General features: G+C 46.0%; 1 long non-coding RNA gene across 1 annotated transcript; it reads right to left on the bottom strand.

Moving 5' to 3' along the window:
• Window positions 1–10,556: 10,556 nt before the first annotated feature.
• LOC121705358 lies at window positions 10,557–11,973 on the bottom strand. The gene is made up of 3 exons (XR_006030776.1): window positions 11,924–11,973; window positions 11,769–11,830; window positions 10,557–11,570 (listed from the first exon to the last, which is right to left on the bottom strand). It is a non-coding gene; the product is annotated as an uncharacterized LOC121705358 (long non-coding RNA).
• Between the last annotated feature and the right edge of the window lie 325 nt (window positions 11,974–12,298).

Genomic DNA, 12,298 nt, shown 5'->3' with positions numbered 1-12,298 from the left:
GTTCTTTGAGAAGCCGCTCCTGTCAGGCGGCTGGGCTCCACTGAGGCCCACTGGCAGACCCTGCACCCTCCTTGTTAACTCCAGCCTTTAGAAACACAGGCGTCAGGTTGCATCAGGCTCTCTGGATATCGGGAGCGATACACAAGGTCTAAATGAGACTGAAGCACCCCGTTCGTAAATCCTATCTGTAATCTGCGATACGGGAGTGTGTTATTTGCTGTGGTGGAGTGGTGGTTGCCAGGGCAGCTCCATGGGAAAGATATGGATGGATGGGGCAAGGCACACAAACTCCGGGCTCTCACTGAAGCTGGCACTTGTGACTCTCCTTCACCCCCTGGTGGACGTTAATGGTAAGGCAAGCCTCTCAGCAAAAGGGATCTGTCTTTCCTCCAACTGAATGTAACTTTGGGCTGATCCCTGAGAGTACAAAACTTTATCTCAATCCACTTACACACGTAAACACACACTCAGTCCCCCCTCACCCTGACTGATTAAGCATAACACTGCAGGTTCACAATCACAAAATGAGGAATAACAGCCAAGCTACGAGCTAATACAGAGGAAACTAAGACAAAGAGGACAGAAGTATCAAGAGGCAAAACTCTGTTGCAGTTTTGACAACAATCACTAGTTGGCGCTGCTGCTGCCATTTTGGACTGATCATGCCACTATGGCCGTTGACTTCAATCAGATCAAATGTGTGGCAGGAGGTAGAGCCAACTAACATCAGTGAACTCACACATAGAGACATAAAAGTGTTTATGGGGCTGGAATCATGGTATGTACTGTATAACAAGGGCATTTACATCATCAACAACAACAACAACAGCCAATAACAACAACAGAAAAGCAATAGCTTAAAAGCCTGTGGTCATGAGGAGTGCTGTGCTCAACAGAAAACAACTGCAGCAGTGTGCTACGGATACAGAGCAGATGGGCGATGCGTGGCACGGCTCCAGCTCAGGATCAGTCTCCCTGAGGATCTGGCTGCCCTCGTGTAGCTCATGGGGAAGGACCCTAGTGATGCCCACGTGGAGGAGGCCGGCAAGCAAGAGCAGGCAGACCACTACTGACCATCACTACTGACCACTACTGACCATCACTACTGACCACTACTGACCATAGCTGGGTCAGACGAGAAAGAGACCGCTGCCGACCCTAACCTCTATAGCTGGGTCAGAAAAAGAAATACAGTTCCTGACCCTCACCTCTATAGCTGGGTCAGTAAAGATGGAGAATTCCAACCCTCACATCTATAGCTGGGTCAGTAAAGATGGAGAATTCCAACCCTCACCTCTATAGCTGGGTCAGAAAAGAAAGATAATTCCAACAATTTGAAGATGTTTGGATGATCTGTATGTCCAAGGAAAACCACACTGTACAATACAAGGAACACAAAAAAGCAGTCAAATTATCACTGAGCAATGTACCTTGAAAATGAATTGTGTCTAGCCTGAGTCTTCCATTCCACAGAGGTAATTGGTGTGCCACTCATTGTCAGTGTGATTTCTAACTAAGACACAACAACAACAACAAGTTCATTTACTCTTCATTTTAGAAACAGACACACTCAATGTCACTCATCTTAGCTGCGCTACTTCTGTGAATGTATCACTGGTTTCATCTATCTACTTTGGAGATGCTGACCTCAGTGATAGGCTGTACCAGACATGATCGTAATGTAGAACTATCTAGCAATACTTTGGAGATGCTGACCTTAAAGGGTGATAGGCTACGTACCAGACATGATTGTACTGTATCTCTCAGGGACATGTGTACTTATTCAGACGCTCAGACAAGAAGATGCATTGTACACATCAGTCATTGATTTCTTATACTTTGTTTTACATGTGACTTTGCTCCTGGTGGCTGGAGTCTGTTTTGGAGTTGACTGCTATCTCTACAGCTTCATGAGTGTAAGATTCTGTCTGAAATGTTCAGTTCTATTTATCCCCTCTTTCTTGCAAAACTAGTACATAGAGGTCATGGCATCGTAACCTGCAGAGCATCGTTCCCAACTGAAATGTACATATTCAATGTGCATGCAGTGGTAAAAATTGTATGAGTATAAAAAGCAATGTTGCATCATAAAATTGCAAAGATACAGAGACGTGGGGCTCAGGCATCCAATTACAATATCCTGTTGTTTCCACAAAACACACGTTATCCTTCAAAACTCAACTTTGTAAGCAAAGCATGTAGCGCTCCCACGGTTTACTCACAAGCAGTAATTGGTAAGTATTTAATGTTTTAATGAATCACCTGAAGGCAGCATGCTGGCTGTTGCTGTTCATCTTACCGTGTCTATGAGCTGCCTCTGCTTCAGGTCCTGAGGAAGCCTTGTAGCTGTGTTCTCATGCCTGTGGTGGTTTGCCTGTGAAACTGATAACACTAGTGAAATTGACTGGAATAATGTGACGAGGTATGGAGAACGCGATCATCCTCTTCATGCAGTCTTTTATTAACAGCGCACTGTGCCTTCCAGGAATGGCTTTGGACAATAAATCATTAACACTATACAGTATATTCCTGATTAAAAATGTAATGCCCTTGAACCTATTAAGTATAGGGCAACACACTAATTATCAACATCTTAACTGAAATTTGATACGCGGTACATTCTTCACAGAACTGCCGCCCCAAGGTATTTCTATCTTGTTCTTTGCTACATGACATGTTGATTACATTACATAGTATGTTAAATAACACTTCAGTTTGTACTTAATCATGTATACTGTTTCCCTGCGACTTAAAAAAGGGGCAGCCATGGTTAGCGCTTCGGACTTGTAACCGGAGGGTTGCCGGTTTGAACCCCGACCAGTAGGAAGCGGCTGAAGTGCCCTTGAGCAAGGCACCTAACCCCTCAAAAGAGTATATATACTTATACTTACTTACTACTGAAAAGCATTATGCTTCATAAAGTGTGCCTGTTACTAGCTATGTGAAAAATGTCCTTTTGTAAGTTGGACTGAAAGCCCAAGCAGATGTGTTATGTCTCAGTCACATGAGGATGCTGTGGAGCGGCTGACGCCCAGCGAGGGCCTCACGGTCCCCTCCTGACCCCTCTTAACGTCCGTGCACCCGTTGCTTCGCTGTGACCATTGTGATAAAGCGAGACGATTCATAAGAGGGTAAATTCTGGCGCGTTGTGACGTGGGGTTCGAAGCCGTCACACCCATTTAGGAGTCTAGCGGGAGGTCCAGTGCCTATGTATTCCTATGGGAGAAATGAACATTTTCTCGGAATATGACCATCCCTTAGCCCTACATTCAGCGATGTAAGTTTTGAACCCATTTTCTACAAGCCACAGGTCTCCCTAACATTCCGACATTGAAATTGTATTTTACAACGAAACAATTAAAGACAAAAATAGCTTTGTTCGTGATCTGTCACTGTCTCCTCAAAGCTCTGGTGCACAGCCACCTGTTCTCAGAGGCTCTAGACTGAGAGATGGTTGATAAACTAACCTAACATATTTTTTGCTAGAACTAGTAGACTACCACAAAGTTGTTGAACGTATGTTATTTCACGTTTGTTTGCAACAATATATAAGTTTAACCAAAGTTCTTAGCTGCTAGCTAGCTAGCGAACATTCCCATTCACTTTCCGTTTACTGTGCTAACGTTAGCTAGCTAGCTAGCTAGCTCGGTTAACGGGGCAAAATTAAATTATTTATTCCGTGTCCGAAAGAGTGTTTCATTGGCATCACACACAAACAATGACTGTAAAATAGTATACAAAATTATATTTATATGTTTATATTTATATGTATATGTTTTGACACGCCTATTTAGGAGTCCGGAACTAGTGGCATTTCGTTCCATTGGTGAATCATCTTATGATTCATCTTAGTTAACTATAGAATCTTTGGCCACGCCGCTTGCTCTCGACCAGCCAGACGACTCCCCCTGGGGCATGTGGTCGGCGTTGCCGGGCAACAGCACGCTGCGCTCAGCGAGCGGGAGTTTTTTAAGCTCATTCTCATTCTGCGGATGACCAGTGTCTCAAGTCCCGCTGCTCGAGTGAGAGCCCTCCCCTGTGTGAGAGAGAGAGACTTCCAGTGTGAGATCCCTCCCCTGTGAGAGAGAGAGAGAGAGAGAGAGACTTTCAAAGTGAAATCCCCCCCTGAGAGAGAGAGAGAGATTGAATGCAATAAGAAATATAAATAACCAATGTAATATGTCAGTACTCTTACAGCATTACAGCATAGCAGTGATCTGTTTACATGTCAGAGGGTGAACGGGTGAGCTAGATTATACTCTGTGGCATCTGGGTGGAGCGTGAGCTATAATGCACAGCACCACCTTGCCCCCGTCACACACGAGACCCGACTACAGGAGCCCACAGCGTACTGTACTATATGTAGGTGCCTTCTGCTGGCACAGTCTCTGGGCTGTCCCCACCACTGGGTGACTACAGGAGCCCACAGCATACGTACTATATGTAGGTGCCCTCTACTGGCACAGTCTCTGGGCTGTCCCCACCACTGGTGAGAAGCTACTGTTGCCAGACGTCTCTACGTGATACAGAGTCCTCCTGAGTGGAGGGAATTTTCAATTCAATCTTTATTTCAGACCCACAGGAGGGTCCACAGCATATAAAAATATTTAAATAAATTAAATAAAATCTCATAATACCAGTGAAACATACATGACACATATTATGCATGTTAGACTCGTGCAAGCATGGGGACTTCAATTGCAATATTAGCACAGGGCAGAAATGACCCCAGCACAGGGCAGAAATGACCCCAACACAGGGCAGAAATTACCGCAACACAGGGTAGAAATGACCCCAGCACAGGGTAGAAATGACCCCAGCACAGGGCAGAAACGACCCCAACACAGGGCAGAAAAGACCCCAGCACAGGGCAGAAAAGACCCTAGCACGACAGCTTGCCTCTGCTCTGAGATGACCTAATAACAGGTACCAAGGCTGCGGCTGGCTGAATGGAGTTGTGTGGAATAAAAGCATGAGCATGAATCCTTCTGTTCTTCACGACTCAGCGTAATGAGGCGTCACGACTCAGCGTAATGAGGAAGGGGTGTGTAGTGGGGCTGCTTGAGGGCGACACACTCCTTCACCTGGCCCTGTTGCTGATGAGAGGCGTCTGTGTGTGTGTGTGTGTGAGAGAGAGAGAGAGAGATCTCAGCACTGTTCCAGCCAGCCCATAATGCGCCCAGAGCCATCCTTCACCGCTGTGCTGTACTGTTCTGGGGAGTGGCGGCCTAATGACCTGTCCTTTATTTCCTCAGCGTCGTTCATAACTCTCCCTCGCCACTAAAGGTCAGGCCTCTATGGGCGCCAGCACATGAGAGACGCTTCATCTCTAAGGCAAATAGTGCGGACACCATATCGCCACGAGTGAACGATGGACACTCCCCCACACTCCCACTGTGTGTTCCGTCCACCTCGTCCTCCTCCTCTGCCCCCCTCCCCTCCTCCTCCCTCCGCCTGCTCCCGCTCCTCCGTCTCGACCCCTGTGCCCTGTGGCAGTTGGCACGCGCTGCTCTGGTGAGGCCTTAAGATGTGCTGCCAGGTCCGTGTGCACTCGCTGGCCCTGAGATCTGAGAGGGCAGCGCAACACAAATCATCTGACTCCATTTGGGTTCAACTACTGCCAATGGTCATGCCAAAGCCAATCATCTGACTCTTCATTTGGGTTCAACTCCTTTTGACCACCACGTTATGTAACCAAACATCATGCAGTGCAGCATTAGGTAATTCAACCGAATGGAATGAGATCCTGGTGTCCCCTCAGCTCACACCCAGCCTAGAGTAGCATGCACATGGCCAGCGATTCACCCCAGCGATTCACTCCAGCGATTCACTTCAGCGATTCACTCCACCGACTCACTCCAGCGATTCACTCCTGGCCATACAGTTTAAATGAGCTTAACTTCGCCCCAGCAACGTTTTGTGTCATCAATGGTTATTTCGGCTGTAATTACTGAGTTACATTAACATGACGCGGTGTCTGGTCGCAAGCCTCTGTGACGTCTGAGTGGTGCTTACCAGTAGATATTGAGAGACAAGTGGCACCATGCTGCAGACAGCACGTCTAATTGGACAACACTGAAAGTAGGAGGATGTGTCTAAATAGCACCTCATTAGAAGAGTTGCCACTCATTTTGCACTCCGTGGCGCAACCTACCAATTAAGCAGAATGCCTCTTAAAGCGTGCGCCTAACACCCATCTGGTGCACCTGTGCTAAAGACAAGCTGACACGAGCAGGAGATGTCTGTTAACGTCGGAGGAGTCGGAGGCAAGAGATGTGTGTTAACGTCGGAGAGAGAGATAACGGCAAACTCGGGGTTACCTTACACAGAGCTGTCAAAAGCAGACACGGGTGAGCTTCCTCGACGTGACATTTAGCGGCTAGAACAGACGACTAGCGCTGGGCGTACAGATGGTATTTTCAGCTCACTCACTCACTCAGTCCTCCCCCCTCCCCTCCCCTCCCCTCGCCTCCTCCCCCCTCCCCTCCCCTCCCCTCCCCTCCCTTCGCCTCCTGGTTGGACGCCCGCGGTGTGCTACCAGGAAGGTACAGAAGGGAGAGAAATCTGTTTATGTGCGTGTTGTTCTAATTGCGCTGGCTCCCCTGCTGGGCCTCTTTGGCTCTCTAAAAGGGCAAATCAAGTCGGACTCCCTGCGCAACTCTGTTTGTGTCTGATGATGAGAGCAGCTCGCACAGCTCTCTGTCCATTACGCCACTCTCGATGCTCTGACTGGACAACAGACGTGTGAGTGAAGGGTGAGAGAAATATATAAGTATAAGTATACTCTTTTGATCCCGTGAGGGAAATTTGGTCTCTGCATTTATCCCAATCCATGAATAAGTGAAACACACTCAGCACATAGTGAACACACAGTGAGGTGAAGCACACACTAATCCCGGCGCAGTGAGCTGCCTGCAACAACAGCGGCGCTCGGGGAGCAGTGAGAGGTTAGGTGCCTTGCTCAAGGGCACTTCAGCCGTGGCCTACTGGTCGGGGTTCGAACCTGCAACCATCCGGTACAAGTCCGAAGCGCTAACCAGTAGGCCACGGCTGCCCCTAAAATATGATGACAGATAGAAGTGGAGGAGGAAGAAGAGTCTGGTCGTTTCGCTCGCCTGGTAGGGGGCCAATGAGAAGATTGTTTCAATGGGGAGACCACCTCACATGTGAGAGGGAGAGCAGTGGAGATGTCATCACTCACTACTGCACATCTCTCACCCCTATAGGCAGAGAGCCAATGGATCTCTTTCTCTCTCTCTCTCTCTGTCTCACCATATTTCTCTCTCTCTCTCTTAGCCCTGTAGGCTTGAGCCAATGGATTTCTTTCTCTCACTCTCTCTCTCTATGTCAGCCATGTAGGCAGGAGCCAATGGATTTCTCTCTCTCTCCTTTTCTCTCTTTCACTTCATGTCTTTCCCCTTTCATTTGCATCCACATACAGTACATATACATAATGTATGGTCTCACTTAAGTTACATATATCTTATGCCTCAACCTTTACAGGTGAAGTTAACGGGTCTGTTCGAAATGGAAGACAGCTGCCTACTGTCTCACTAGACATGACTTTGAATTAAATGCATCTTTTAAAAATGAGCGTAGCACTCTAGAATCTTTGGTTAACACTACGGTATGACGTTAGCAAGGCCGGACGTTAAACTAAATTAGCTTACGCTAGCAGGCTAATCGTATAAATTAGTTTTACGACCAACAGATATATCATACCAGACACTATTAATGGTTACAACAATGGCATAATTAGATAGTATGTTGTTTATTTCTCATCTCAAATCTACAAATCTAAGCAAAACAATGTCACACAAGTTACATTTTAAAAACAGATTCAGCAGCCATGTTTGTTTACTTTTCATAGCTGTTTCAGACAGTAGTGTATGTACAATATGTGGTGTCTTTGAAGGCAGATCTTACTGTAAGACACAGTCTCAATCTCTCTCTCTCTCTCTCTCTCTCACACATTAGCCTAGCAACACACTGAACACACACTAATGACATGCTCCCCCGTGATGCCAATTATCACAGATTTCAAACTATGTTACATGACTGAGTGTAATGGGCACAGCAAGCATAAAGCTGGATGATGTCTGGGGGTATTAAGTCTCGTCAAGTTGTTGCTTAACTTATAATAGCAATTAAAAAAAATACTAAAAACAAGAACCATTTGGTGTGATATTCTCTTCACAGCTTGGATCTGGAACTGTCAAGACTTGACGACTTTCGCAGTCTGCATAGCCAAGTCCCTGCGAGTCCAGGAGGCAGACCAATCAGCACCTCCGCTGTGTGGGTGAGAGTCGTGTGCAGTCCTGCCCAAAGACATATCCAACGACTGAGAATATGTTGCGGTGACGTTAGCAGGGCGTTAGTGAGAGAGCTCTGAGCCCCAGGGCTCAGTAAGTGTTGGTGTTCATGGCCGGGCTGCAGGGAGAGCACGGGAGCAGGCAGGGGGAGGTTCGCTGCTAACACTCTCGTTATGGTCAACCATCTGGCCCTTCCTCTTAACTAGTCTGGGCATAGCCAGCTGAATCATTAGCAAACCCACACACACACATGCCCTGCACACACACATACACCCACACACACACACACACACACACACACACACACGGGCGCGCACACATGCCCTGCACACGCACACACACACACTACACACACATGCCCTGCACACACACACACACACACACACACACACACACACACACACACACACACACACACACACACACACACACAAACACACGCGCGCGCGCGGACGCACACAGACACACACATACACACGAGCACGCACACACACACACACACACATATACATACACGCACGCGCGCGTGCGCACACACACACACACACACACACACACATTTACACACATTTACACACACGCACTACACGCACACACACGCGCGCACACACGCGCACACACACACACACACACACACACATTTACACACACACACACACACACACACATTTAAACGTGAGCTTGTGCAATAAGACATGCAAACACACACAAAAGCACTCAACTTTGAATGTGCTTAATTCATTCATGCACTCCTCCCACTAGACCACCGGTCTGCCTATAAATGGAAATAATAAAGAAAAACAAACACAAATGATAAACACAGAAATGTCCAGCATTAACCTCCGCTACAGCCCAACCGCACCTGTCCAGCATTGACCTCCGCTACAGCCCAACCGCACCCTCCCTGTCCAGCGTTACGTAACCTCAGCTACAGCACAACCGCACCCTCCCTGTCCAGCATTGACCTCAGCTACAGCCCAACTGCACCTGTCCAGCATTAACCTCAGATACAGCCCAACCGCACCCTCCCTGTCCAGCGTTAACCCCAGAGCGGAGTTATAAATCCAGACAGTCAGACATGTCAGAGTTTAACAGTGCATCTGTTCAGGATAAAAAGATAAACAACTAGCCCAGCCTACTTGCTGCTGAGACAGAAACAGAGACAGATGTTTTGATTTTTTTGTTTTTTTACTGTTATATCTGCCAGTTTAGTTTTATACATTTCAGAGTTGTTTGGTTTGAGTAGAATATAGGTTACAAACAGTTCTTTATTAAGGGTTTTTGCATCAAAATGATTCTTGTTTTTGCGCTGGATAGAAAATTATTAGAATGGTAGGCTACATTGATTCAATACGGAGCACTTTTTGTATATCGTGAGAATGTGCACTCATTTGACCAAATTGTGCATTCGTTTTACTCAATTATGATCTCATTTTACTAGATTGTGCATAGAATACAGTATATTTTTCACTCATTTTAGCTAACAATGTACTCATTTTCATGCATTCATTTGACACAATTTTGGTAAACGGGCCCACAATCTCGCAACACACACACACACACACACACACACAGACTATATCAATCCCCCATACCGTCATTTATTTTCATATGAGGAAGTTGGCAACCCTACTGCCACTGCTTTTCCACATGGCTTTGTCTTTGCACACGGCTCTCCCTGAATTGCATGCACCACTGCTGATTTCCCTCAGGATGAATAAAGTATCTATCTATCTATCTATCTATCTATATATCTGATTATTTCTGTTGTGATGTATTCTGCATTCAGCTTTGTCAAGTCCAGCAAACCAATTACACGTTCCTCAGGAACAGAGTTGCGGACAAACCTTATCAGTGTAAAGAACGTTTGATTAAAATTCATGTGTCAGTGGTACCACGACTACGTCTTCAGATGATAAGAGGTTTGGCATTCAGATGATTCATGTATGCGAATTATCTTCATATTGTAACGATAGATGCTACAAGTTAGCTCAAAGGTTATCTGTATGGGGGAAGTGGAGGACACACACACACACACACACAAGGGGAGCCACTAGCACACACAATACACAGTCAGGGTAATCACATACACAACAATAAGAGGATAACACACACAACACACAACACTAATACACAACACACTTAATCTGTAAATAAAGCCAGCCTAAACATGATTAACTAGACAACACAATTCCACAAATCCCCGCGCAAAGCATTCTGGACGTCGCTAACAACTGTACGGGAGTCAGATGACAAGAGTCTTGACTCTAGAGTGCTCGACTACGCCACTTGGGGCCTTTCACACCAAGATGCACTTTAGCTAGACCTCCAACACCTTGATTTAGACAAGAGGGCTCTCGCACACAGATAAGCAAGTAATGACAGAGACGTGGTATTTCAATGAAAAAATAAACAATATTTATTCACAAGCAATTCAGTAAAAAGTCAGTCTTGGGTTTGTTTCTCAGGATGGAGTGCAATACATATTAGGCCCAATAGGCCAGCAAGAGGAAGGTAGTGGCTGCCACCAGGAATATTACATGTAATCACGTAGGGTTAATTTGATCAGCTGTTCGGGAGAGGTTACCTGTCTTGGAAGAGGAGTGAGACCGACACACCACCCGTGCTGCTGATTCTGTTGCCTATTCACAGACACACACACACACACACAGGTACTACAAAGAGTGATCACTGCAAATAGTGAGGTGCACGTTACCACTACAAATACTGTGTGAAGTACGCGAAGAGGAGGACTCAGATCCGGCGACCTGCCCCGCGGAACAGCTGCAACACTCTGTTTCTCTGGAGGGGAGAAGGGAAGATATGGTTGCTATTGGCAATAACTGGCTGGGTCAAGAAAGCTAGATGTTAGCATTACCACCATAACACATTACCACAGCAAAATACTGGGGCAGCCAATACCACACCTGTTGCCGACACACCACGACGGAGGGCAGATAAATGAACACAGCCACGCCTATGTTTAGGCCAAATCAATCGGACAAACAAAACAAAATAAAGAAAACAAAATGAGGCAAGAGCTACAATTACTTAAATCTACAGGAGGCAAAGCAGCAGTGGCAATCTTTCTGAAGGGGTAAACAAACACAGTTAAAATCCATTGTTTATGGTAAATACAGCCTAAACCAATATCAAGCAATACAGATACAATACAACAAGGTTTCCTTTTACCTCTAGGAATACACCACTCAACATGAATGGAAATGGGACTCCCTGGTATCTCTCCAGTACGCAAACCTACATAAAATCACACACAAGCATAGCTCACATACAACATAATAAAAGGTTATTGGCTAGTTAAATCACAAGGACTTACAGCGAAACATGACACATTATAGTAGATCCAGTTACTGTAAACATGCATATAAACATACATATGTACACATGCACACACATTACATGGCAAACCTTACTGAGCTATACAGCCAATGTTACCTTAACGCATCTCCCAATAGACAGTGCAACCTGCGCGTACACGGCGTCTTTTCAGTCAAGACCTACGTTAAAAACATTGCTGTGAATGTGCGTGAAGGCATTTACAAAAGGACCATACAGTTCAATCATCTACGGTGTAGAGTGCTTGTAAATACCTTCGGTAGATCAACAAAACACTACCCGGAAGCGTCTGGTACACAGCCAAAAACCTGTTGTCAAACAGTTGCACTTTAAAAACAGCTGGCTAAAATAACATGTTTGCAGTGAAAAAGGAGCATTGGCACATACCTTTCATAGGTGACAGCACAGCGAACACAGTGTAGGGAGGACATCTACCTTGTCTGTGGACATCGTTATTTGCAAAGCCGGTGCTGGAAAATCAAATAACATGTGTGTGACAGAGGAAAAGTGCTTTGGTGTTGCTTTAAAGCCTGATGGTACAACAGCTTGGGCCGATGATGTGTTAAATATGAGTGTAAACACAGAGGCTTGCTGGTCAGCACAGGATCTCAATACTGCCAGAGATACCA

The sequence above is a fragment of the Alosa sapidissima genome, chromosome 3 (assembly GCF_018492685.1).
Source record: "Alosa sapidissima isolate fAloSap1 chromosome 3, fAloSap1.pri, whole genome shotgun sequence".
Taxonomy (NCBI): Eukaryota; Metazoa; Chordata; class Actinopteri; order Clupeiformes; family Clupeidae; genus Alosa; species Alosa sapidissima.
Note: the sequence above shows the minus strand (reverse complement) of the source record. Positions and strands in the feature narration are given on the sequence as shown.